General features: G+C 41.7%; 1 protein-coding gene across 8 annotated transcripts in view; it reads left to right on the top strand.

The window, feature by feature from the left end:
- The first annotated feature begins 870 nt into the window (after positions 1-870).
- The window catches only part of baz2ba (bromodomain adjacent to zinc finger domain, 2Ba), a 75,313-nt gene continuing 49,967 nt past the window's right edge, over positions 871-26,216 (top strand). For 2 of the 8 annotated variants that reach the window (XM_055044752.1, XM_055044749.1), the window contains exons 1-2: positions 871-1,199; positions 16,142-16,184. The gene's annotated coding sequence lies outside the window, so the exon portion shown is untranslated. The remainder of the gene's footprint in view (positions 1,200-16,141; positions 16,185-26,216) is intronic. The other 6 variants (XM_055044754.1, XM_055044750.1, XM_055044756.1 and 3 more) reach the window with 3 other exon arrangements.

The following is a 26,216-nucleotide window of genomic DNA, read 5'->3' as shown; positions in this document are numbered from 1 at the left end:
AAAGCCAGTCTGGGTCAGAGGGCCTGCGTTCAGCCTGTTGCTTATTGTGCGTTCAGAAGAGGAGGTAAAGCATACAATTAGGCACAGATGGCCGTCTTTGCCAGGCAATGTATTGATCCTGTCCCGAGGAGGAGCTGGCCCATTTCTGGTTTTGTTTCACAAAGTGCCCTTTAATTTGGAGCCACTGTGAGACCCATGTATTTGTTTGATCACACATCATGAGATAGATATAGATAGATAGATAGATAGATAGATAGATAGATAGATAGATAGATAGATAGATAGATAGATAGATAGATAGATAGATAGATAGATAGATAGATAGATAGATAGATAGATAGATAGATAGATAGATAGATAGATAGATAGATAGATAGATAGATAGATAGATAGATAGATAGATAGATAGATAGATAGATAGGTGCATTGATGTTTTATTCAACATTGCTTTTATTAAAACACCAAAGACACCTATTCAACTGGAGCATAAAAACAGATATAATGTGACACTAAAAACTTTTACAACCACAATAAAATCATTTGAAAAAGAATCAAACTCAAGTTCCAAAGCTTTTTTTTTATTTTTATTTGCTCTAAGTATTATTTGGAGAATTTTTTTTTTTAAAGTTTATTTATTTATTTTAAATCTAATCATTTTAATTACATGTGCTTAAAAAAAAAGTTGTAACATCTATTCTATTTGTAGCTATTCTCTATTTGTTTACAACAGCCAGGGGAATGAGATGCGCCACAGAACAACATTCATAAATAAAAGTCGCCGCCACATCTCAGCCGGGAGCCGTGCTGCAAAATGATAATGTCGCATTTAAAGTAATAACGGTCAATTACTGTATCCGCTCCTCCACTACGGCCGCTGCACAAATAATAAGTTTTCTTTGTGTGGCAGTAGTGAGCTGACGTCAGGTCGGTTCCTTGAAGTGGAGCTGAATAAACCTTGAGAAGAGTCTCCTTCAATCTGCTGTTAGTAACTAACACACACACACACACTCACACACCGAGACTCAATTACTGCCCAATTCCCTTCTTTATCATTCGTCCCCGACCTCTTTCATAACCAAAACCGACCAAGGAAGGGGAAAAAAGACACAAGAGAGGCGACAAGAAGAGCAAACCGAAGAGTTAGTTGATCTAAAGAAGCCGCACGCTGGAAATAAGTAAAGTGTCGAAACTAAAAAAAGGTAAGTGCGTTTTTTTTATTTTTTTATTTTCCTGACGCTGTTTTCAGAGACCGTCACCGAAACAAGCGGTGAGCTCCGCTCTGAGAGCTGGCTTCGGTTTCTAATTTCTTCGCTTGTTTTCTGCTTTTGTGGATACTTTGTTGTCTTGTTGCGAACCTAATTCGTTCGGTCGGCGTGTCCGGTAGTCGTTAGCGGTACATTTGGTTGAAGTTTGTTTTGTTTTTTCTTTTCCTCTTTAATCTGAAAACGAAGTGAGGTTTTTTATTCTATTTATTTTTTGCCTCCCCGAGTGGGTGACCTGATAGTGGGAATCGTCTTTGTGTCCTTCTTCCCTTTCTTCCTTCTCTCGCGCACCGTTCGCTCCCGTGTGGTAACTAGTTTTAATCGTTTGTGATTTAAAACTTTTTAAGCCTTTGCGTTGTCTCTGGGTTTTTATCGACCGTTTTAAACGAGCCGTTCGGGGTATTTTTGGTGCGTATTTTTGAGCTGTAACCGTCAGAAATAACGTAGAGCGAGAGAGAGAGAGAGAGCGAGAGACGGAGGGGGGTAACTGACTGGACTGCCGTTGGTCCTCGCTGTCCGTCCTTTAAAAAAAATCCATCCACTTTTAACAGTCCCTCGACTCGAAAATAAAAACAGGAAAACAATTTGCGACGAATTTATAAGCATCCACATCGGTTTGGGTTAAGTTTAGACGTGTATTACTCGTTTCTCTGCCCCGAGCGGGTCGGGAGTTTGAGGCTTTTTTCCCCCCCGTGCTGGTTGGCCAGGCTTCGCCGGGCTGCTTTGCTAATCGCGGTCGCTTCCTCAAACCGAGGCGTGCAGGCGAGCTAGCAGCCGCCTGGCCGAGTTGTTGAAATTTATCCCTTTGTGTATATTACAATATCCTCCATTTTTTTCCCCCTGCCCCTTCCAAAACAACAAGCCTCTCGCCATCTTGGTTGTTTTAAATTCGTCCCTCAAGCACCCCCTGCCTTTCATCCCCCCCCCCTCTCTCTCTCTTTCTACACACATACAAACACTTTTGACTACTTTAGTAGGAAATGGATCCATGTTTTTTTTTTTCTCTTAAGTTTTACCAAAGTTTCTGACGCGCTGTAGAGAAGCGAGAGTGAGAGAGAGACAAGAGTAAAGGGTTTTATTAAGTCGCTTTTGAAAGACATTTGTAACGTTAAATGCTCCGGAAGACATCATTTAGAAGCTCGTTTTCGGGAAACGTTCATTTATAAACAAAATACGAAGTTACGTGTTTTCTGTCAAGATTTGCAAGATATGGCTGTGGAATCTGAATAATGTCACAGCGTGACACGGTTATGTCAAATAAATGAATTCCTTCAGTTTTAAACTAAAAACTTGTTTTGTTTAGTTTTTTTCCCCACTTATATTAACCGTGGCTCGTGTTTGCAGCTAAACATGAATGAACGGAGTAAGGAAGGAAGGAAGGAGGAAAGGAAGGACTGATGTTAGCCTTAATTACCAAGAATGCAATTAAGAGTCAAAATAAAACACTTGATGTTAGATCCTGAATAAACATCACTTTGATCACATTTCCTTTGAAATAAAAATACATTTAACGCCTTTTTTATTTATTTATTTATTTTTAACAAATGACCAATTAGGTAATAGCTTAATATTTTATTTTTAATTAAAAATCAACCACTTCTAACTGTACACGTCTGCTCATTGTAACAGCCTCTTTCGATGCCTTGGTACTTGTTTACACGTTTTCCAGACAGGACACTTGTCCTATTTATTTTCCGTCATTTTGCCTCACGCATGAGCTTAAGCCCTCCCCTAAGGTAGAGCCTGATCTCACCATCTTCTCTGTGTCCTATAAGCAGGGAAATAGGAGGAGGAGGGATGAAAACACACAGAACAAATGCTTTGAAATGGAAAATCTGATCATTTCACCTCCCACCTCTTTTGTTTGCCCGTTTATTGCTGCGAAGCCTGAGTGCAGAGGAGCAGATGTTTAGCCAAACATGAAGGCGCGGTGCCTCTGTCCTTATGGGGAATGGCTCTCGTTCCTCTCTCCGCTGCTGATGCATCGACATGACAGCTGCTTGATTTCATAGAGCTGCTAAGAAGCCATTAGTGGTATCCGTGAATTGAAACGGAACGGTGTCTTCAACTTTCCCATCTCTCGTGCAACTACCTCTTTTAGCAATTTTAATTTTGGGGAGATCTGTTTGAATGTTTGTGTGTTTTGATGTACACTTGTATGCGTGCGCAAGGGCTGCAGCTGAGCACACAGACCTGCAAGAAGTGCTAATATATTTGCGCAGTGTGTTTTCTCATAATTAAGAGAGATTGAACAAGAGCAAAAAGTGAAAAAGGGGAACAAATCTGTCAGAGTTAGTTTGCGATGTTGGTTTGAAATGAAAGCACACTGTGCTACCTCAAGCACAGTCAAATCAGAGAGAGATCCTTCCTCACCAGGCCAAGGAAAAAAAAAGTCAACTCTCTGCTGGAGTTTTATTTTCGCTTTTCTTCTTGTTCTCTCTGTAAAATTGGAACTGTTGTTTTTGAGGAGATGAAGGGAGACTTCCGCTTGACTTGAACATTTAGGAATTAAGGATAGACATTGTTAAGCCCCATTTGCATGTCTACTAGAATCACAGCAAACGGTTGCTGTTGACTAAGCTGATTAGGTGAAATTAGGTTCACGAGCTCTATGTGTAGGGGTGCTGAATCTGACAGAACTTGGACAGCTTTTGAGAAGGCAATCCCATGTGCACACAGGCTTGAATTCTCTTTAATCCTCTACTATTGAATATAAGTTCTTTTTTCTATAGAGGAACCCCTCAGTTTATCTTCTTTTAAAAGAGAACTAAAGTGGGGGTTTATTAGGTGTCTATAATACAGCATAGTGAAAATCAGTTTGAGGCATCGTTTGCTATACTTTCATAATTAAAACATTTTAACCTTGCACTTTACCTGAAAACATCAGATAATGTCATCCATCCGTTTGAGCATAACTAAGTGTATCTTATAGATTAAACTGGTTTCCCCCGTTGCTGAGATTTAAGAACAAATAAAATCCATTTGTGAAATGGATCTAAAGCCTTACTGTCATTTCGACTGATAACAGGGGAAAAAGAAGGTCGTAAAACCTTAACCACTGATTAAGCCATGTTTGAGTGCATCTGCATCAATGACCACTACTACATCAATTACAGTATATAGTAACTATATAAACTTAACCTTTTTATGTCAGTATTGTCAAATGGGGATTTGAGAGTATTTTAATTTGATCCCAATTCCTTACAATAAGCCTCACATTAATTAGGTTCATAACCCACTATATAACTTTACATTATTGTTAAATTGTGTCTTGTATTTCTTTGTGACATAAGGTCTGTGGTTTGGTTAAGGTCGTTAAAGGGCCAATCAATAAAGAAAGAAAACATTGTGTTTGCATCTGTACACACGCATACAAACATTCAAACTCTGCATCTTGCTCTGTGATAAAGTCTAGCCTCGAGTTGCACAATACGTTGAATCACAATTGACAAATTCAACGTGTGCAATATTGGAACTGGAAAAGACTCTGGTTGCAGTACTATGATGTTTTAGGTGTCATTTAATAATTGCCCATTCTCTTCACACCCAGCTTCAAGATTTTCTGAGCTCCTATAACTAAAAACAAGAAGAATGCGCTTTGAAGTCAAAATTCCTACCAGCAAATCTGAGATCATCTCACTGTTCAGTATACAAGGTGGCCTGGTAGCCATACTGGATACTGACCTCAAGCCTGCTTGCATATAAAACATTGTGAAAGTTGCAGCTACAGACTATTTATCAGCACTTTGTACTATGATTTGTTACTAATTAAACCAAAGACACATATTAATGTTACATGTCTTGCTGTGGACATGTCCCTTCAGTGTTCAAATGCTTAACATCGAGGGAAACAACTGCAAATCCACTTGTTTTCTGACTTGCGACTATCAGCAAGCTATTAAACCCCAAGGACATTTTTGTGATGATAAAAAGAGAAAAATAAAGAACAGAGAGGAAAATGTAGGCTAATCACAATCAATACAAGCTCAGAAATATTACTATTAATATAACCATGTTTTTCTGTTTGTCATGTCGCCCTTCTCTGCCTTTAAAAAAAATCCATGGCCCCAATGCTTTTATGTTATATTTAGTCACTGATTAATGAGACGTTGCAAATAATCTATCGAGAATAAAAGCCATCTGGTTGCATCGCCAAATCTGTGTATGTTAGTTGTGATTCAGAGCTGCGAAATTTAGAGAGGAAGTGGATATCTGCTTATTGTTAACCAAATGACTCAAGAAACTCGTGTTAGACAGAGTTCTGGTCAGATTTCTTCATCTCTCGCCATCCGGATGTCGTTTACAAATGCAAGCGCAAGCGTGCGTTCAGAAAACAATAAGGACAGTTGAAATGGCATGTCAGAAAATTGATGACTACAACAGATGCGATAGAGGTATGGATTAATTCTCTAACAGCTGATTGGCACTTTGTGGAAAAGTACAGTTTCTTCCAATAAACTAAAAACTTATGAGTTTGATGATGTTTTATGTTACCGATTCAAGTCGCATTTCTGTGCGTCTATCTTTGTCATTTGCTGTGTGCTGCATGTGTTAGGCTTGCTAACATACACATTCACAGGGCTTTGCATGTTGACATCCTCCCTGCTGGAAAGTTAGTTAGATCTCAGATGATCTGACTAACCTCATGTTACCTTTCTATTTTGGTAACACTGCCTGCTCGCTGAATCTCCTGATAATCATCAGAGTACTCAAATAATTGTCTAAAGTGCATTCTTGGTGACAGCTGCTTTTAACGCCAGCCTTTTCAAATATTGTGGCTATCTCTGACCGCCACTGTTTGTACCCATCTGTGCACCGAGAAAGTGTAGCTCCAGTTTGAAAGCCTGGCTAATGAGATGGGGCACATATGCCTCCTGTTGTAGGAGCAAGTAAACAATCTCCACTGTTAATTAAGACTAAACAAATCAACACTCACTCGGTTTTCTCTGCATTTCTGCACGGATTACATATGGTGGATTAATTACCGAACAATAAGCGGTGGAAAGTGCAAGGGGGTCACCCTGCATTGACTTTCCGGAGACAGAACACAGAGCGGCCAAATTTGGGAGGGAAAGGCGATAAGCTGCTTCTTTGCTGTTCGTCCCGTGGGCATCTATTTATCATTCAATGTGAGAATTTCCTTGATGAAAGTCAAGGTTGTTTGCACATTCTCCGTCTCGTTGGGATGCCTGCTTTTCCACCAGCAAGGTGAAAAGGTTGATTTTTTTTTACTATTTTTTTTCTTCCTCCTCCAAAGAGATACCTCGTTTGGAAAGTCCGTGCTAGTTTCTTATAATGAAGTCTCAAAAGGTCCTGATGATTTTTTTTCCCACTTCAGGGCTGTTTTTGTTTTGTACATTGGGGTGGAGGTGAAAATACAAATGTGCTTCATGTTTTGTGGAGCCGTAGAACAGCGAGCATGCTGGTCCTCATTATTCAGTATGTTTCTGTTGCATATTCATGTTTAAGTTGCCGCACCGTGGGTGAGCTGGAGGCATCCATTTAATGTGGTCTGAGTGAAACGTAACACCGACATGACATGGCAACATTATGAAAGTGTTTCCACGTCACTGGCATTTTGCTTCACGAAAGACAGTCATTTATTGTCTCAGTGTTAAGAGAAGCAGCTGGACGAAGCTGAAACGGCAGAAACCTGAAGGTGTTGGTTTAGTTTTCCTGTGAAAAACCACACAAGATGTTTACCGGCGTCTTTTGCGTTATCTGTCTGATCTGGCCACAGAAACGTGATTACAAGCATCAAGGTCTGCTACATAGTTTGACGTTTACCACACTGTGACATTCTCAATCTGTAGAGGGGGCCTGTAAATATACATTTCTCCAGGATACTCTCGCTCTGGCTGTGCTCGAATAGGAGAGGAAATGAATGGAAAAGAAATAGGAAGGAGGTTTTGAATGGCGGAATGGGAAAGATATTGGTTTCTCTACTGGTGTTCCTCTTGGGTCAGTGGGGTTCTTGATGGAACTATAGAATAAGTTGATGCAGGCAGGCACGCTTGCAAGCTTCGCTTGGCTTTAACAAATGCACACATAAACCTTGACACACACATTGCTGTCAGAACACTGGCATTTATGCATAGGGACAGGAAACACACACCCATTTATACACTCACACAGATACACACAAATGCACGAGATTGCACCTCGACAGCCCCCGTTTATTGATCTTCTTCAGCATTAAAAATCTGGTCACTGCTGCCACAAAGGCTTTTTATTTTAGCTGCGCTGGCAAAGCTTGCTTCAAGCTAAGCCAGAATTTAAAATATTTAACTCCTACGTAACACCCTAGAAAAGGACAAGGGTAAAAGCACACACAGTTTTAAACTGCAATAGGTGTAGCTGCTCGGAACCATCATGTGAACCATGGTGATAAAATCACGTTCCGGTTTATTAGCCGCGTAAACTCACAGCTTTGCATCTATAAAAGTTTCAGTTGGAGATGTGTTTTGATTCTCAATTCAACCCAACTCACTATTCACTAACATGGCCCTACCTTGTTTGTATTATTCGTGCTGATTTGTCGGTAGTCAGTGGATTAGTCATGACTGTGCCTGGGACAAGCTGCTGTTTTTAGCATATTAAGGTTAAAAAAGGATACTCATGTGTAGAGAGGCAACTTGCAGTGTTTAATCCACACAAGCCCTGTGAGCACATGCTTTTACAGTAACTCTTATCTCTCTCTGTAAGTACATTGCCTTTCGATTTCTCCAGTCTCAGTGCATGCAAAGCAATGTATCAAGAATATTTCCCCTTTTTCTTCTTGGGAAATTTTCAGTCTTCAGTTAGCACCAGGTGGCAAAGAGGAAATGGTCCGACCAGCTCTGTTTAAACTCTATTTCGAAATAATCTGTCCTGAAAAGGTCACAGCACATCTCAGTGATTTCAAAATGCTTCTGCGTTGTAGTGGAAATGTGGATTGCATGAACATTACTTATTAAATACACCAGCAGGCGACCTAAGCGCGAGGCTTTCCTCGTCCAGTCGAACCTGCTGCTTGCTGTTGTTTTTCTCCTGTCCAGCTCTGAAAGCTTAGCCCCGCTCCGTCTCTGGCATTGTGCTGCCTTCTCCCTCTCTGTATGTCTGTCTGGCTGTCCTTCTGCCTTGCTGTCTGTCTCTCTGTTGCGCTTGTGCTCGCTCTTTCTGAACGATGACACTGAGAGACAGCTGTAACGTGAGACGCCTCTCGATCCTGGCAGGGGCTTCGAAAGCTGAGGCAGAAGGGAGGGAAAGGGCCTTTATGTGAGACTGGGGGTGCTGACCTCCCCTCATTCCCCTTCTCTCTTTCTCCTCCTTTTTTCTCCCTCCTTCTGTGTCCGTTTGCATACTATATCCTCCCCCCACCAACAGAAGCCAAGACAGCACTCTTGTGAAGTGAAACAAGGAGAGTTTAGCTATATTGAAAATCTGATGGATGACATTGTGTGTTTTGTCCATTTGGTACCACTTTAATCCCCAGCATCTCTCCCATCGTTAGATTACATCGGATGAACTGAAGTTGTGTTGTCTAAGGTGACTTGTGTTTGTGATCTGTTTGAGGACATGTTTTCTTTGTGTGTGTGCATGTAGACGGAAACATCTCTGGACTCTAGGCTACGGTTGCTAAATCCTGTGTGAGAGCTCCCATGTGTAATCCAAACATTTAGAGCTAATTTAAGCATGCAGGCAGAAGCAGCATCCTTTAAGAAACAACAGCTCCCCTCCCTCTGCAACCTCCATTCTGTGTGTGTGTGTGTGCGTGTCACGTATGTGTGCGTGTGTGTGTGTGTGTGTGGATGTCTTGTTGTCGCTGGAGGGAAATGAAAGTACTCAATCACTCACCTGTCAGAGTACTTCAAAATCCGCCCATAACACACTGACGCGCGCGCACTCCCGCACACGGACACATATGTGCATACACTCTCGCCCCTGAGGGTTTGACAGGACTGGCCCTTTATTGACTCCCTTGATCAAGGAGACAGCAGATCCATTTAATAGAAGCTCCACACACACAGGGGCTGAAATCAAAGTGGATTCACATCTGCTCTCCACAGCTCCACTATATCCTTTTTTTTTTCTCTCTTGTTCGGCAGAGCTGCTCATCATTTAAAAAATGGCTGCTTTGATGAGTGTTGAGCTAAATTTTCTGAGCCAGTACCAATAGGCGTCATAAAGTTGTTCACTGCATGCAAAGCCAACGGTTTCTGCGCCATGTATGCCAAAATAGCTCTGATTCGCCTCTTCACCCCATCTTGGGGTATTGCTCACAGTGCAGTGTAATAATGTCATGATACAAACCCAGCAGGGGTTATAGGCCTGTTCCATTGGCTCTGGCCCTTCTCTTCCCAGTTGGCTATGTTTTGCGCTGAGTGTTCTGGAAGGCCACTTAGCTAAGAGGCTTCTGATAGTAGATGTGACAGCTGTGCTGGTCATGGCTACCCTGACCTTCACACGTCATCGTGACGGTCCATCAAGGCTGTAATGATACTCTGAACCTATTGTGTACTCCTGTGTTGGCCTAATTGTCCGCACTGGTGATAATGTGGCCACATATGCTACTGATACTGCCATCAAATGAAACTGCAAACAGATACAAACAAGGCCAAGTTGGCTATTTACAGATTCATGTGGCAAAGAAAAGGAAGAAATAAATGTGGATTGCTTAATATGGCTATAGGCTCCCTGCCAGTAAAAGAAAAGAAAAGATATAATGGCAACTGAAAAACATGCATACGCACATACTAAAGAAAGAAGCACACAATCAGGCCTGGTATTTTATATATTTTCTACCTCTCACAAATGGATCGCACTAATGCTCGGAGCTTTTCGCTGGTCTCAAAGCGCTTTACTTCAGCGCATGGTGGTAACGCGGTCCCTGGAGATGGCACTAGCTCCATCAAGTCAAGGAAGAAACCATTTAGCAGAATGACAAACACACACATACATTCAAGCAACACAGCACCAGGAGCCTGGGAGGATTTGGATTGCACTTAGACAAACGTTTCTCACACAAGTTCTTTATTCCTCCTCTACGCTCCCCTTCTTTTGCCCCGAACATACACTTTCTCGCACACAAAAGTACTTGCACAGAGATTCCATTTTGTCAGCTTTCAGCCCCAGATCATGTAACGATAAAAGATGCTGCCCTGCAGTTAGACACTGCCAGTAAATCACAGGGCAAAGAAAGCTGGGAGAAGCACTTATTTTTAAGCAGCATGAGAGACCACACTGGGGCTGGGGTTGGATGGGAGGGGGGGTTGAGACAGATAGGGTAAGACAGAGGGAGAGAAAGAGAGAGGCAGAGAGAGCTTCTTTGTGCACTGTGTACTGGCATTGTGTGTGATGAAGAGATGAATCACAGCTATTTAGGGATTGGTTTCCTGCAACTGATTGTGTGACGACTTGGTGGCGGACAGACTGTCAAGACTTGCCTGTTTTGTTCAAGGGGCTTCAGGAAAATGTCTGCAGCCAAGTCTCGCCTAACTCACTCCCACAGGCACCGGTGTGCTAGAGATCAGCGGAGACAACAGAGACAAACACCTCAGTGGTGTCGCTCCTCTAACAGGGCATCAAATATTAAAGTGAAATAGATTTTAGTCTAATCTCAATATGTATATTTCCAGAGTACACTTGTTATCCATTCTCCTACAGCAAATAGAGTTTTCAAAGCAAAGTGTTTCTTTCTTTCTTCTTTTCATCTTTCTTTCTTTCTTTTCATCTTTCTTTCTTTCTTTACATCTTTCTTTCTTTCATTCTTTCATTCTTTCTTCCTTTCTTTCTTTCTTTCTTTCTTTCTTTCTTTCTTTCTTTCTCTCTTTTGTTCTTCTTTCTCTCTTTCTTTCTTCCTTTCTTTGCTTTGTGGTTGGTACAAAATTATGACCCATGTGTTTACCACTGTGCAGATGTCAGTGAGCTGCTCTATGTATCTGAACAGTAAAGTCAACATCTGTTCATCTGAGGAAGCAGTGGTGGTAGATTAGGAAACCCAAACAAGACAATCCAGGCAGACGTTACAGCAGTTAGATTGCACATTGCCCATGTGCAAGCATGCCTGAAGTATGAAATAATAATAGCTTTGCCTGTAATTCCTGCTTTTTTTTTCTCCCCTCTTCGTGTTATTCAAATGAAAATTACTAGGTAAAGATGACTGTAATTAACACATTTTCTGGACATCTATTCAAAAATTATTAAATAAAATTGAATGACATTGAAATCATTTCAACACAAGAATGTGAAAGATATTTAAAGGTAGAAGAGGTAATGCAAATAAATTCATATTTTTATTTTTGCTGATGACGGTTCTATTTTTGCCTACTGATATTGTCTACACCTCCCGAAGTTATGAACTCAGTGCATAGAAGATGAAAGTTGTAACAACTCTGAAAGTTCACCAACCAGATCAAACACGCCCCAGAGTTTAAATAACTTGGCTGAAAATAAAAAAGTACATGAAGTAAAACATAAAGTAGCTTCAACAGCTGACACTCTGCTGAACGTATCCTCAGCATTTGTGTCCCTGCATTGGTAAATGTAGAGGAACTGCAGCCTTCCTCTCACCCAAAGTTTTGCCGTCTTCTGCAATCTGACATTGCCGATTTTCCTTTACAAATCTGAGACCTGGACAGTTTCAAAACAAGAAATTAATAAACTACAAGTTTTTGAAGACGATGTCTACATCAGACTGTTGTCTTTTTCTTAGACAGGAGGTTGTTAAGAAACGTTGACAGGAGGTTCAGAGATGCAGACTGCAGTAGTTCAACTTATCCTGTAGAACATCAACTCCTGCACCGTCTTGTGGTGCAAGTGAGCACTGGAGAGTCCAAAGTGATTCCAGAGAAAAGACATAAGAAAAACTAATTTTGGATGCCCTGAAGTCTAAATGCCTTAATCTCAATCAAGTCAAGCCCAGTGCCATGTAGGACTGCTCAAATAAATTTAGTCAGCATTGAAAACCAAATTTTTTTCAAATGCTTTATAGTTGAGTTGGAAAAACAATGTATTTATTGCACTGGATGAGCAGTAATGTAGCCTGAATATAAGGCTGTGTGACATGTCACATATATTTGAGGTATTATGCTTTGTTCCCATGTGCCATGTCTAAAACGATGACATTGTGACTTTTCGGCACTTTTCGAGTATAAATTTCCAGAGCAACTATTATCTGTCTGCATACTCTGTTGCTTGAAGCTATTTTTTTCTTAGCACTCCTGAAAGCATCACTCCCCCATCTCTTAACCATGGCAGGAAGTTCCAGAGTTTATAGATTGTATACCAGGTTATGATGAGGAAGCATGGCAACACCATCAAAAATGTCAACAAGAGTTCGCAAGTTTTGAGTGTCAGAGGTGTTGAATTAATAGTTTATTAAAAAAGACGGCTGTGGAAGAAAGGGTGATGATAAGAAAGAAATGTTGAATTTAAAGGGCCTTTAGCGCAAAGTCAGCCTGGATCATAGATTTTAACAACCCATATTTGACAAAACCACAGAAAGTTACTATTCAGCAAGCTACAGTTTTGCTAATAATCTGACAAAAAGATGTGTAGCATAATATCAATGGTTTCGAAATGTAAATAGTTTGACTCTTAAGTAATTTTCCTAGCTTTTACTGGGATTTTTGCTGTTGTGTTAAAATACTCATTATCTAAGTTCGTAGTCATATTGCACAGTACTTTAATTCTGAACAAAAACATGCTGTGTGTTAATGGGCTGCTGTTCTAATCACTCCCTTCTGAACAGCTTTCTTTTGTGTTGGTGCTCAGCTTGCGTCTGCAATACATTACTGTGTCAAGTTATTGTGACTTAGTTGCTTTTCCTGTGTTTTTTTTTAAAGCATTTTTTTATTTACTCTACTGTCATGGTTTGTTTTTAAAAGTACCATAGGCATAGATGATTTTTTGGGAATTTCCAGTCTCATTGTTGTGTATTAATTTTATACCTAAAATAAATGTGACGTATGTTTAAAAAGCTACTCTTTCAGTCACTGGTCACTGCACATTGTCCTCATGTCTTGGTGCTCCTAAACCTGCTAGCCTAGTGTGTCAACCTTACCTAATTGATATCACTGTTTAGCATCATTGTCTTATAATATTTGGCCTTATGTGGTTAGGGCTTTTTTTCTTTTCAGACATGTTTACCGGAATAATGTACCTTGTAAAAGACACAAGCAGTAGAACTGCAGCTTTGTTTTGAAACTGGACTGGTCACAAAAAGACTTCTACTGTTGCATTATTTGGAAAGATAGCCATCAAATTTGATGCTTTAGCGCTGATGTTGAAAGAAGAGTTTGTCTGACTCAAACTCCTTTTTCTTAGGGAACATACAAAATATTCAAAAGAAAATGCAGCTTGGGAAACTGAAATACCTAGATACAATACCATACTTATTGGATGACATTTGCAAGGCAGCCAATCCAGGAGCGCTACTTCTTTTCCTTGGCACTGACTGGATGAAGCCACAAGGAAGACTGTACTAGATGTTAGCTTCCGCTTTATTTCCCACATGATTTCCACTCTGTGTATCAATGTAGATTAAAGGCTTTTGGAGTTTGAACTATTAAAATAGGGAGTTCTAGGTGTTTTTAGATGAGGGTCTCAGGTATTTGCAGATTTCAGCTATCGGTGGAAGGATGTGGTCCCTAACCTCATTTTATACCGTGAGATTCACTGTTGACAATTTCTCTATTTATCACTAACTGATCTCTCCATATTTACATTTCACTTAGTTGCACAGGTTAGTTGTGATGCTGAGTGGTGCAGACACCACAGAGGCAATGATGTATCAAATGGGAGACAGAAATTAAAAGCCATGCTTGCAAAACATAACATGGCATAATAATAATAATAATAATAATAATAATAATAATAATAAACATTTTTTATTCTGGACACTTATGTTGTCTTCATGATCATTTAGAGCCAACATTGGCTTTGAAAGATAAAATAATTGACCACCTTGGCACTTTAACTTGAATAATAAAGTAACTTTGTGTGGCTTCCAAAACATGACTACCATTTTTGCCTTTCTGATAATTCTAAAATAATAGTTTCTGTTTGCTGTTCTTGTTCCAGTTTTATTGTATTCTTATTGTGTTATGTAATGGTCTTAATAGCTTTCATACGTCACACTTTGATTATTTCATGTTTCAAGTGTTGGATTGTCAGTTGGAGTAAACCAAGCCAGATATTGAAGTAATGTTAAAATAAATGTGAATCATTCCTTGAGAATGAAATAATTGTTAGTTGCAGCCTAACCACACCACTATGATTCATACAGACATTTTTTATTGAATAAGGGTGCAGGAAAAAGTGTGTGTGTGTGTGTTTTATGTGTGTTTTTTTTAATTTTTTTTAGCCATGTGCTATTGATGTAAAAACCGCTAAGATCTAACAGTAAAATGAGGTTAATAGACTAACAGCCTGATTCTCAGTCAAGCAAATGATGGCAGACAGCATTGGCTTTCTGATCCAGTGTAATTCACCTGCCTCATGGCTGGCAAATCACATTCGGTGCTGAAGTCCTATGAGCACAGGATCCTTTAATCATCGGCTAATAGGCCTTTATGAAAAAGCTGAAGATGAATTCAGCCTACCTGGCTCTCTGTTGTCATTATCACGGTGATGAGTTATCAAAGTGTTTGTGTGTGCCTGCAGCCTTGGTATGTGTGTGTGCATGTGTGTGTGCATGCGTGCGTGCGTGTGTTTGTGTGTCTGCGTAGATAATGTAGGAAGCCATTACAGTTAGAGTCTGATCAGTTTAGGCAATATCAATACAGCCAGAATAGCGTCTGATGAAGTGATCTGTGATGGTATGTGTTGGATGATGAGTCTCAGACACTGGCATGGCTGGAGGCCATTTGGACTGACAGAATCAGTTAGAACTGTTCAGATCTGTTTCTGTTTATTTTAATTTTAAATAAACAAATAAAAAAAAAAGTGTGAACATAAACTTTAGTTTTTCAGCAGATTTCCATGACTGTAGTATCTGTGCCCAGTCGTGCTAAGACAACATTCGCAAGGCTCGGCTTTGTTGCTGCTGACCAGATGGATGTGTTTACAGACAACAAAACCTTGTTAGATAGCTACCCACATACGCTACAACACCGCTCTTGTGTTGCTGTCGTCTGGAAGTGTTTGTGCTGCTTCTCTGATGCCCCCTGGTTGTATATGAGGAGACCCGGTTTGTTGTAGTTGTTGTGCTTTAATACTAACCTAATCTTTCTCACCCACTTCATAAATGAAAGATGAAGTAAAAGTAGTCTAAATGGAAGTTTTAAAATCTTTGTGTGCGTCTGACTGCTGTATATACAAAGCAGGGTGGTGTCTGTTATGGTGAGCTGCTTAGATTAGGCTCAGGCTCTAAGTGCAGAGGAGGGCCTCGGAGACAATGCATGAAAGCTGGGCGTGAGAACGCCGGTAAGGCTTGGTTCTCTGCAAGAACTGTCTTGTGTTTAGGGAAAATATCCTCACACTCACAGCTCCAATGTCTATATCCATTTCTAGCAAACAGGTTTTGCAAGAAAAGGGCTCAGCGAGACAGAGAGACTTTTTGTGGGTGTGAATGTGATTTTGAGCGTGCAAGTGTGTTTAAGGGTAGCCACAGCTGCATGTGTGTGGTTTTTTTTTTTTTTTTTCTTTTTTAAATATTTTTATTTTTTTCAAACATCACTGTATTTCAGGCTTGATGTGCCTGGAAACCACAAATACAAAGATGTGTAGCTGCAAGTTTGGTACAGGCTGGTTTCAGGAGGTTCGCGCTGTTTTTTTGTTTTGTTTTTTGTCAGCGTAATGAAACCGTATCAAACCAAAGCATGTTTTAGAGATCTCATATCTCAAATTGGGGATTTAACCTGAACTTAAGTGAGCATTTGTTTTCCCCCTTTCTCCAGGTTGTACAGCAGTTATGTCAAAGAGCTGAAGACATCTCTAACAGTGAGTACACTCTCTTGTTTGGCTTTGGCCTCCGCTGCATGTATGTCTGTGTGTTGCAAAACAGGCAATATGTGACTTTTTGAAATGCATATTGTCACATACTTCTGCTTTTTCTGTTTTTTTTTTGTGGCATGTCAGAACAAACTTGCCGACTCCTCCAGTTTCAGGCCTTGTTTGATTTTCATTCATTCAGTGAAAGAGGATGTTTTTTTTTCTTCTTCCCCAATTAAATTGAACAAGAGCCCCTTGAAAAGCAGTTGTTATGATTACATTACAAATTCGGGGTTCATTCAGTGAATCAAGCAATTAATTAGATTTTCTCCATTCTAATCAGAATATTTGTATGAAACGTAGGAGCCTAATAAACATTCTTTGAGTTTGCTATCTGTTCATACCCAACACTGAATGTAAATGGCTGTTAACTGAGCCTGACGCCGCTTCGGGGTTGGGATTCTGCGATTGTGCAGAGTTGTTTATGTGGATTGTTATATGCAGCTTTAATTCTCTCCTTTCTCCGAAGCGCTCCTTCCTTTCTTCTCCATTTTTCTCACTCTCTGTTTGTGAACGCAAGCAGTACTCAGGGGTGCGGCTGCATCCTCAAGGCTTCTGATCACGCACGCACACGCACGCACACGCACTCACTCACACTCATCAAGGTGGCAGGTTTTCTTGTTCCACACACACAGACAATGACTTGCACTTTCCTTCCCCGCATCATTTGAAGGCCCCGTGTCGATGAGTGTGTCATCAGATCAAATGGGATCTTTTATAAGGTTTTCACTGAATGCGGAGCTCAGGGAAATACTTGTTTCACACGTGACTGTCTCTTTTTTAGCCCAGTGTGTTGCCAGACCTGATTCTATCAGGTCTAACGTTACCGCTTCATCTCTCCCGATGAATGATACATTACACCCTCCTCTCCCCCACGCAGGTTGGTGCGGGCAGGTTGTATCATTTGTGATAAGTATTGACGAATCTTCTCCTGGGGAATCAATTTCGAGTGGGGGGGAGAAGGGGGTTTGTATCCTCGTCGCTCAACCCCCACAGCTGGCTGTTCCTAACCACCGCCTCGGCTGCCTGACTCTTCCTGCAGCCCCATGGAGAACAAGCACAGCAGAGCACAGGGAAAGATGGAGCTCATCCAAACAGCTATGGTGTAATTAGCTGACATTTGTTGCTTGGAAGACAAGAGAAGGGAAAAAGCCCCCCCAAAAAACGACTCAAACAGTCAAAGGAATATGCAGATATTGAAAGAGAGGGAGAGAAAATAGAAAAAAGAAATTTGTTTAATGGCACAGAGATATAAACTATTCATATGTGATGGTGTGTGTAATTTTGTGTGTCATGAACCCACTGAACTTTGCGTGAGTGGTTGCGCTTGTGCTTTTTAACCCAATGAGATGAACTCCTGGTCTTTAACTACTCGGAGATAAAAATGATGCTTTCCTTCTGTACTGTTAGCGTTCTTGCTTTTCAGAGCATGTCTCAAGGCTTTTCAGCCACCTCAGCAAGGCATTACACAACAGAGCTACACAGTACCCACATGAAGAAGCATCCATCCACAGCCGGGATGATTCTTCGGTTCCAGGAAAAAAAGAAAAAAAAAAAAACACGGTTCATCGTACGAAAGTGCAGCGCCGGTGTGTCAGTGCATGTCTGTGCATTTAAGGAAGGGCGCTGTAATACAGGCGCTGCAATGCTCACGCAGGCCCATCTGCTTGATCCGAGCTGGAAATGCAATGCTGTTTAATGGCAAAACACTGAGTGGCAGGGAGGTGTGCAGAGAAGGGAGGAGTGTGTGTGTGTGTGTGTGTGTGTGTGAGTGTTATTCTCTTTCTGTGTCTAAGTACGTGAGGGTGTGAGTGTGAAATAGAGAGGAATAAAGGGAGAGGGAGAAGGAGAGAGAAAAACATCTCGAAGGTCAGGAGCAGCGGGCGGCCGTAGGGGAGAGACACGTGAGACGGAGATAGTCTTGCGTCAGCCCCACAGCAGTCCGACTCTTATGTGTGTGTGTGTATCTCCTGTGGGGCCAGCATTTCCATCTGCATTGTACCGTGTGTTACAACAGAAGGCTGCCTGTTTCTATTCTGATAGATGGACAAATGGACAAATGGACAGACAGACAGACAGACAGACAGACAGATAGATAGATAGATAGATAGATAGATAGATAGATAGATAGATAGATAGATAGATAGATAGATAGATAGATAGATAGATAGATAGATAGATAGATAGATAGATAGATAGATAGATAGATAGATAGATAGATAGATAGATAGATAGATAGATAGATAGATAGATAGATAGATAGATAGATAGATAGATAGATAGATAGATAGATAGATAGATAGATAGATAGATAGATAGATAGATAGATAGATAGATAGATAGATAGATAGATAGATAGATTGATGCTTGGTTTTACTTGCATGCAGTCAGTCATTGAGCTATGGATGATTTTTTTACATGGTTCTTTTGACAGTGGAAGGGGAAATTACACCTTCTACCCTGAGGGGAAAGAATTTGTGTCTCGCTCCCTGTCACAAAACCTGAATAATGTTTCATCAATCCCAGCAACTACTATCATTTTTCAGCACTTATTCATGAGCCCGCTTTGTTTCTCACTGTGCACTTTTTCTCCCCCATGCCCTTTAAACCGGTGCTCTGTTAGATCAGGGAAGTGTTAGAGATAACGCCTAAACATTTAGTACTTTGTACTTGCCTCGGAGCTAAGATTGTTAAAAAGCTACTCCGAGCTTGTCCTCGGGATAGGGAGGCGTGTTGATTCAGCAGGCGCGCTCCAGCTTCGCTTTTTGGGCTTTACCCGTCTACAGCTTTGTGTCACTTGCACTCCCACTCATGTTCGCTTCACTTTCACACAGAAAGCTCTGGCCGTTCCACTCCTGCCTCCCCTCGGCCCGTACCGTCCCGACAGGATTTAGTTTTGTAGACAGACTTTTGATTCACCCACACCGCCAAAACGGCCTCTGCTCTCCTCGGCAGCACGGGGTGAGGCTGCTCCTTTTACAGACCCTTGTGCCATGAATCACTGCTTGCACCCAGGGAGCCTCAGTCCACTGAGGGCCTCCCTGCCCAGACTATAATGTGTGTGGTCATGAGGGGGCCATTTTGAATGGAGTCCAGACAAAACAGGAGCTAAAGAACCCAAGCTGTGAGCTTTCTCATGGAGGGCAACAGCAGGAGTGGTGTGTGTCTCTGTTTGTGTATGCTTGTGTGTGTTTTCATGTGTTTCCTGTATCAAAGGTGAGATGTTGGACATACAATGCCTGGGTCTGGGCATTGTAATACAACATAATTGTATACCAGTAATTTATGAAACGTTAGGAGAAGCCCTCCAAACCTGATACTGCACAAACCTTTGAGCTGAGCACAGATGCGGTTTGCAATTTGAGATGCTCAGACTCTGTGCTGATGTCTGTTTGGCTGTGAGGTTTTAAAACAAGAAGTTATTCAGTGGTAGCAACAAGCTACAGATCACATCAGTATCATCCAGAGGGAGGTAACGGTGCTTTTTTGTTTCGTTTTCTCAATGGCCTGGTTATCAGTTTTAAATCTGTTGCTCTGTCATGTTTTTTGGAGATGTTTTTATCGCGAAAAGCTTTAAGTATAATTTTTTGTACCCAATTGATACATTTGTGATTCATCAATCAGGCTTTTACCGGCCAGTACCCATTTCCAGTTGACTTTGATGAGTGATCCACTGTTTTGTTTTGTTGTATTTGTACAATTAAATATAGGATCCATTTGCTCCTTTCATAATTTCCACCCAGCTTTGTATCTATACTTTGTCATTTAGTCTCTTCGTGCTTTCATTTTGGACCTGTAAACAATGCATACATGTTTGTTTGCATGTTACATGTTGGTTTTCTAAAGATTTTTCATCATACAAAATAATTAAATACAATGTGTAATTTAATTGCATATTAATCTCTCAAAAAATTGTATTACACTATAATTCCTTTGTGAAACCCATTTTGACCAGTTAACAAGATAAATTATAAATCAGAGCATCTCCATTAAACCAAAATGTGACAAAATGATCAAAGAAAAAATGGCTGCAAGTTCCTTGACAGAGAGAGTTTGGACTTTGGGACATTCTTAATGTCTGATTGGGTTATCGCCTTTACTGATGTGTGCAGTTTTCTTTAACTGCGCATTACTGGAAGCAGAACGTTGCTTAATAACTGAGATTTGTAAGAATTGCATCTTTAGGGAAAAAGTAAAAAAAAAAAAAGACAAAAGAAAAATGTTAGTTTTTATACAGCGTGTGTAGAATCTATTAATGTCCAAACTTTTTTTCCACATCAATTCATAACAAAACCTTTCAAAGTCTTATTTAAATGTGGTTGAGTACTGTCCAGTTCAATCAAATTACAACCCAATTCTATTGATGAAAAGTCTGACGAAAGAATAATGTGGTAATATGACTTGATGGGTAGAATAAAATGATCTAGATAATCACCATGTTGGCATATTGTATGAGTGTTACTCTCCTATTAGGGCTATTTATGGGGATTATTTAGCAGACCATGCTCAAACAATTTCTCTCTTTCTCTTGTTCTCTCAATCTCTCACACACACACTCAACCGCACACACACCCACAACATGCCAGCTGTTGCCCCATGAAAGCCTCTGGGTTTATTGGGTCTATCTGCTACCTTTATGGTCGAGCCACATCTCTCCAACTGTCGTTATTCCCTTGCCTCTCTTTCAGACATGGACCTTGTTTCTTGACATCCTCTGTAGCTTCCTGTCCCCCTTTTCTCCCTCTTTAAGTCTTATTTCCTCCTCCCTGACTTCAAACACACACCAAACAAATATTACTGTGCTGCAATCGTGGTTTTGCCTGTAAAACGCGAAAGTTGCTCCAAGCGGTTGGTCCCCGCAGGGGCCTGCGCGTCTCGGGGGCCGGTCGAACGGGCCCGGGTTGTAACCTGGATACAGCTGCAAACCAGAGGAGCCATTAACAGTGCCAGGAGGCCCCCAGCTCCCAGTGAGAGCTCATTACTGTTTCTGTGCAGTCACACTCCTCCTATGAAACACAGCAGTGTGTCTGTTGAAACTAGCCAGGACACTGAGCCTCGGGGAAACTATTACGCCTTGATTTGATGAGCGAGAGGAGAGAGAGAGTGGGAGAAGAGAAAGAACCGGGAGAGGGAAGGTTCGTCAAAACAGGAAAAACGAATACCAAGAATGATATTAATCATTAAACACATCTAGCTTTCCATGAACTGTACTGTGAGAGTGTGAGTATCTGTGTTTATTGGATGTGATTTGCTCTTTGTTCGGTGCGTTTGTGTGTACGTGTGTGCTCTCTGAGGCCCAGTTCAGCTGTCTGGTCTGCTGTGCAGATGGCTGAGTTGGGGCCTGGTGAATGAGACACCCTTTTTTCCTCTTCTGTATCTTAATCGGACATCTTTTCCTTTCCTTTTCTTCCTTTTTCTTTCTTTTCTTTTCTTTTTCTTCCCTTTCTTGTTCCTTTCATTTCCTCGATACCTATTCCTGCTAAGTTTCATTTACCAGCTACATCCCTGGCTGCCTCCTCTCTTTCATCACTGCATCTGCTGAGGGCCATCTTGGGCAGAAGAGAGTTTTACACCACTCTATTTTCCTCTCTCCTCTCCCCCCTTCTTTATGCGCCTCTCAGGCCTCAGTGCGGTAGCTCTACGCCGTGGCTTTGGAATGAAATGTCTCTTAACCGAGCCATGTGCCCTGGAGCTACGGTAATTGCAGGTGAAATTCAGCTTCCTCTTTAAAATGCCATCTCTCATTTCCAGTTACCGGCCCCCCTCCGTATCTCTCCCGCTCCATCTCCCCCCACCCCCGACTCCTTGCTCCTGCTCTTCTCTCCCTCTGGCTGTCTTTCACAGGCGTGTGAATCCCTCAGCCCCTGTCGCGTCTCTCTGCCCCAACAGACACTCCCACAATGCACAGCGCTGATGGTTGCACAGTGATATCAGCCATGCAGAGGGAAGGGAGGGCCGCTGCCTAGACACACTCAATATGTGTGTTTGTGTTTGTGTTTGAGCGTCAGAGTGCAAGTTCAGTATGTGTATGTGAGACAAGAAAAAAAAACCTGAAAGTGTGTGTTTGCTTGGGAGTGGGAGAGAATGAACGTACACATCTGTGGGTGTCTTGCTGGGTGCGTGTGTGTGTGTATGCAGGGGGAAAGTAGTGTGTTCTGTTATGTGTGTTTAAGTTTCTCTGTGTGTGTGTGTGTGTGTGTGTATATAGCGTCAGCAAGGCATGAGCTGTGTAGAGGTGACATCAAGGTGAACACGGCGTGCAGAACGCTCTGTCGACTCGGGAGGCAGCAAATGGCTCTGTGGCAGATGGAGTCTTTGTCAGGAAAGAAAAATGGCAGCTCAAGAGCGTCAGAGGCGCCCCCCCCCCCCGAATGCAACACATATACACACACAAGTACACACACAATCAATCTTTACGTATGTAAATTGATTTCAATATATCTATAGATGGATAGATCAATCAATAGAAATATATCTGTTTGACACTCTGTCTTTCATTTTTAGACACAACTCATGCTTAAACACTCTCATATGTAAAGTTATATTCACATTGGCAAGTTTCACCTACTGATGTTGACATGCATACATCTACAACCCCCCTCCACACCGCCTGCCCATCCCCACCCCCCACCCTGGCTCCTCAGTGAGCTGGGCCAGCAGGCGGTGACCTTCCCCAGCTTGGAGGGTTCCCTGGCTGTTTGATCAATTATCCCTCTCCCATTGTTTACCAGGAAGCAGGAGCAGAGAGAGGAGAGGAGAGAAGGCTCAAAATGGCCACTGTCAGGTGGAGGGATCCATTTCCCTGCCAGCGTGGGGGTGGGGGTTAGGGAGGGAGCGAGGGAGGGAGAGCGAGAAAGACCAAAGCCGTGAAGTGTGCTTAGAGAGAAGGGAGGAGCATGAATTCCCTGGCAGTTGAGGATGATGTGACATTATACTACAGGTACGGCTCTGACAGCGGTTAACATTTGTAATGCTGACATCATCTGGTTAAAAGGCGTCTGCAAGACCTCCAAAGTTTGAACATCCAACCATCAATTATCAATGTATAAATCTGTAAAGAGCATGTTTTCCTTCTACTTGGTGCACAAACTGGCACAGGGAAATGTAATGTCATGTCTATATAATAATGCGTGCACACGCATGTATGCATAATACCACATTACTGCAGGTACACGTCCTATTTTTAGTGTGTAGAGGTGTGTGTGTGTGTGTATGTGTGTGTGGTGGGGGGGGGCGTACTCTAAAGGTCAGGTGGCAGGGAGAAAAAAGGAGTGGGAACAAATGATGCACTAAGCGAATGACACTCTGAGGTCCTGCTTTAATATGTATGTATCGCAGGTTGATGGCTGATTTCATTAGCGCCTCTCATTGTTATGCATAGATTGTCCTCCTGCAGCAAAATGAATATTGTATTCACACGCGTGCACACGCTCGCTCTCTTATACACGCTCGCACGACAACAACTGCAATTTTTCAGGGAATACTGTACGTCTGATTTCTTGCGGAGGACTTGAAGAAAAAGGGTGATGTTTCCACAGGCTGTTATCTGTGTCGGCTATAATTAAAACAATTTACAGAGCTGTCATTTCAACTGAGGTTTCGGCAGAGCTGTGGACAATTGCTGTCAGGTAGTTGTGTGATTATTTTGAGGTCCTCGTTGATAGCGGCAAGAATTATTTTCAAAGCCGCAAGAAGAGGCTATCTTTGTTTAAATGACTTAAGCAGAACAAGTTGTTTTGTGTCTGAAGGCTGAGATTACATTCCTCCAGTTTGCCTAAAGATATGTGTGAATATTATGCTGGACGCCATCATTCGTTAGTGTTTTTGGTACACGTCCTTGCGCATTGTAATCTCATAGTGCGAGCCTATGAAGACTCCTGACCACCCCTTCCTAATCCTCTAAGATGACTGCGTTTCAGCTGGAATTCCAGTCCTTAGTGAGGCATGAGCAAATGTTGAGTATGAGATATTAATAGCTATTGTGGGCGGAAAAAAAAAAAAAACAACCCTTCTGCCTTTTTTCCATATGTTTTGCAAGGAAACAGTCCAGATGGATTATCTCTTGGTCTGGAGCTTTCTGTTGCTTCAACCAGCTCAAATCCAAGTGGTGTCAGACTTTGCCAGGAACACGGACGCGCACACGCACACACATGCATACACCCATGTGCTCACTCTCCTCCCGTCTGAAGTACAACAAGCTATTACTGATTAACATGTCTAAACTCAGCCAGTTCAAAAAGCCACTCTTAACTCACTTATTTTTTTCATCTTGCTGTTGCAAGAAAAACAGATGACGTGACAGTCTTTCTTCCTAGCATACCTCACGTTCCTCGCAGGCGCACAGATATGTTTGTCGCCTTCCTATTTGTTGCCTGAGAAACCATGCTGGCTTGTCTTCTCACATTTCACACTTGGCTTCATCCCCTTAACCCCTAATGCTCAGCCTGGATGGGCTGCGTGACCTCTTGAGTCATGGATGTTAGACTCTTTGGCATCACAAGGGCCGGAGTTGGGCTCTATTTTGCCCAGTGATTGTAAACACGAACAGGAGCAGACTCTCTTGGATTAAAGATAAAGAGAAAATCTGTTGGCACTCTTGGCAAACGCTTTGTCCCGTTTGTTCTCGCAGATTTAACTCATATTTGTTGTTTGCTTTGGATTTGAATCCCTTTGCAATCTTAATTTCATAGCACTTGTTAGCTGCATGCTCGTCTTGTATTTTAAGATCAAGCATTTGGATACAGACGTTCACACTTGGCCTTTTACGCAGAAAGGAAAGGCAAATCGCCCACACTCGCATAATTTATTTTTTTTCTGCACACATACACACAAGCTTCAGAAATACACAGAGGAGCGTTATGCGGTGTGACAGGACGGCACATATTTGGAGTTTCACAGCGGGCTAGCATTCCAGGACAGCGAGAGAGAGATAATGTCAGCGCACTGCTGGTTAACTCACTGTTTTATCCCGTTTCTGGGCCACAAACCGTGAAGGGTGTCGGTTTGTGACACGCACAGCAACCCATATGCACCCACACTACAGGCCACTTTGCCTTTCCGAGCCAGCTGGGTGACAACAGCTTCAAAGAAGAAAAAAAAAAAAAAACCCCACCAGTGACACACGATGCTCACGGACATGGATTCCTGCTTAGACAAAAGAGGTGCTCTTGTGCGAGTTTCCTCTTCTGTGAAACATAGTTTCTGGAACCAGGAAGTGTGCCACGCTGACTGACAGGATGTAGGATGTTGTCATATTGGTGTTTAAATTATGCTAGTAGAGGTCGCAGTTTCCCAAAATAGTTTTTTTGTTTTTTTACTGAACGTATCACTGTAGAACATCCACTTCAGGGCAAGGCTTCATGAGAGTCTTGATTTTTAATACCCCAGTGATGCTATATTTAAATAAAGGAATTATAAATTTCACAAAGTCAGCAGTGTAAAAAAGAGCTTCCTCTCTCTAAAAAAAACAACATAAAAAAAAACCCCACCCACACCGATTTCAGCCTTGTTGTGACTTGTTTGTCAGTCATTGGAGGATTTAGGCTCATTCCAAAAAACAAAAAAAAACACAAAACAATTGCACTTAAACACCCTCAGCTCCAAAGGATACGAGCTGGTTCCCCATCAGCACAGCGGTGCAAAAAGAAAAACAAAAACAAAACAAAAAACAAAAAAAAGTGAAGCCTGTGAGACAAACTGGAAAATACTCCCTCTCTCTGTATGCACGTCAGGTGCTTTTATGCTATTGTTGCTTTCATCAACGTTGTGTGTTGTCGTGTGCAGCTGTTTGCTCTCCAGTTAGTTTACTGTGTAGTGAGTTAGTTGAGTTTCTTTCCACTCTGAGCGTCTCTCTGATTTATTCTTAACATCTGTCTTTGGCAGGTGTGTGAAACCAAAAGGTTCTCTGTCTGAGCTTGTGATGTGGCTACCACTATTGACTGTTTATTTCTGGTGTATGTGCACCCATTTGTGCCAAAAAAT

The sequence above is a fragment of the Poeciliopsis prolifica genome, unplaced genomic scaffold (assembly GCF_027474105.1).
Source record: "Poeciliopsis prolifica strain line A6 unplaced genomic scaffold, Auburn_PproV2 SCAFFOLD021, whole genome shotgun sequence".
Lineage (NCBI taxonomy): Eukaryota > Metazoa > Chordata > Actinopteri > Cyprinodontiformes > Poeciliidae > Poeciliopsis > Poeciliopsis prolifica.
Note: the sequence above shows the minus strand (reverse complement) of the source record. Positions and strands in the feature narration are given on the sequence as shown.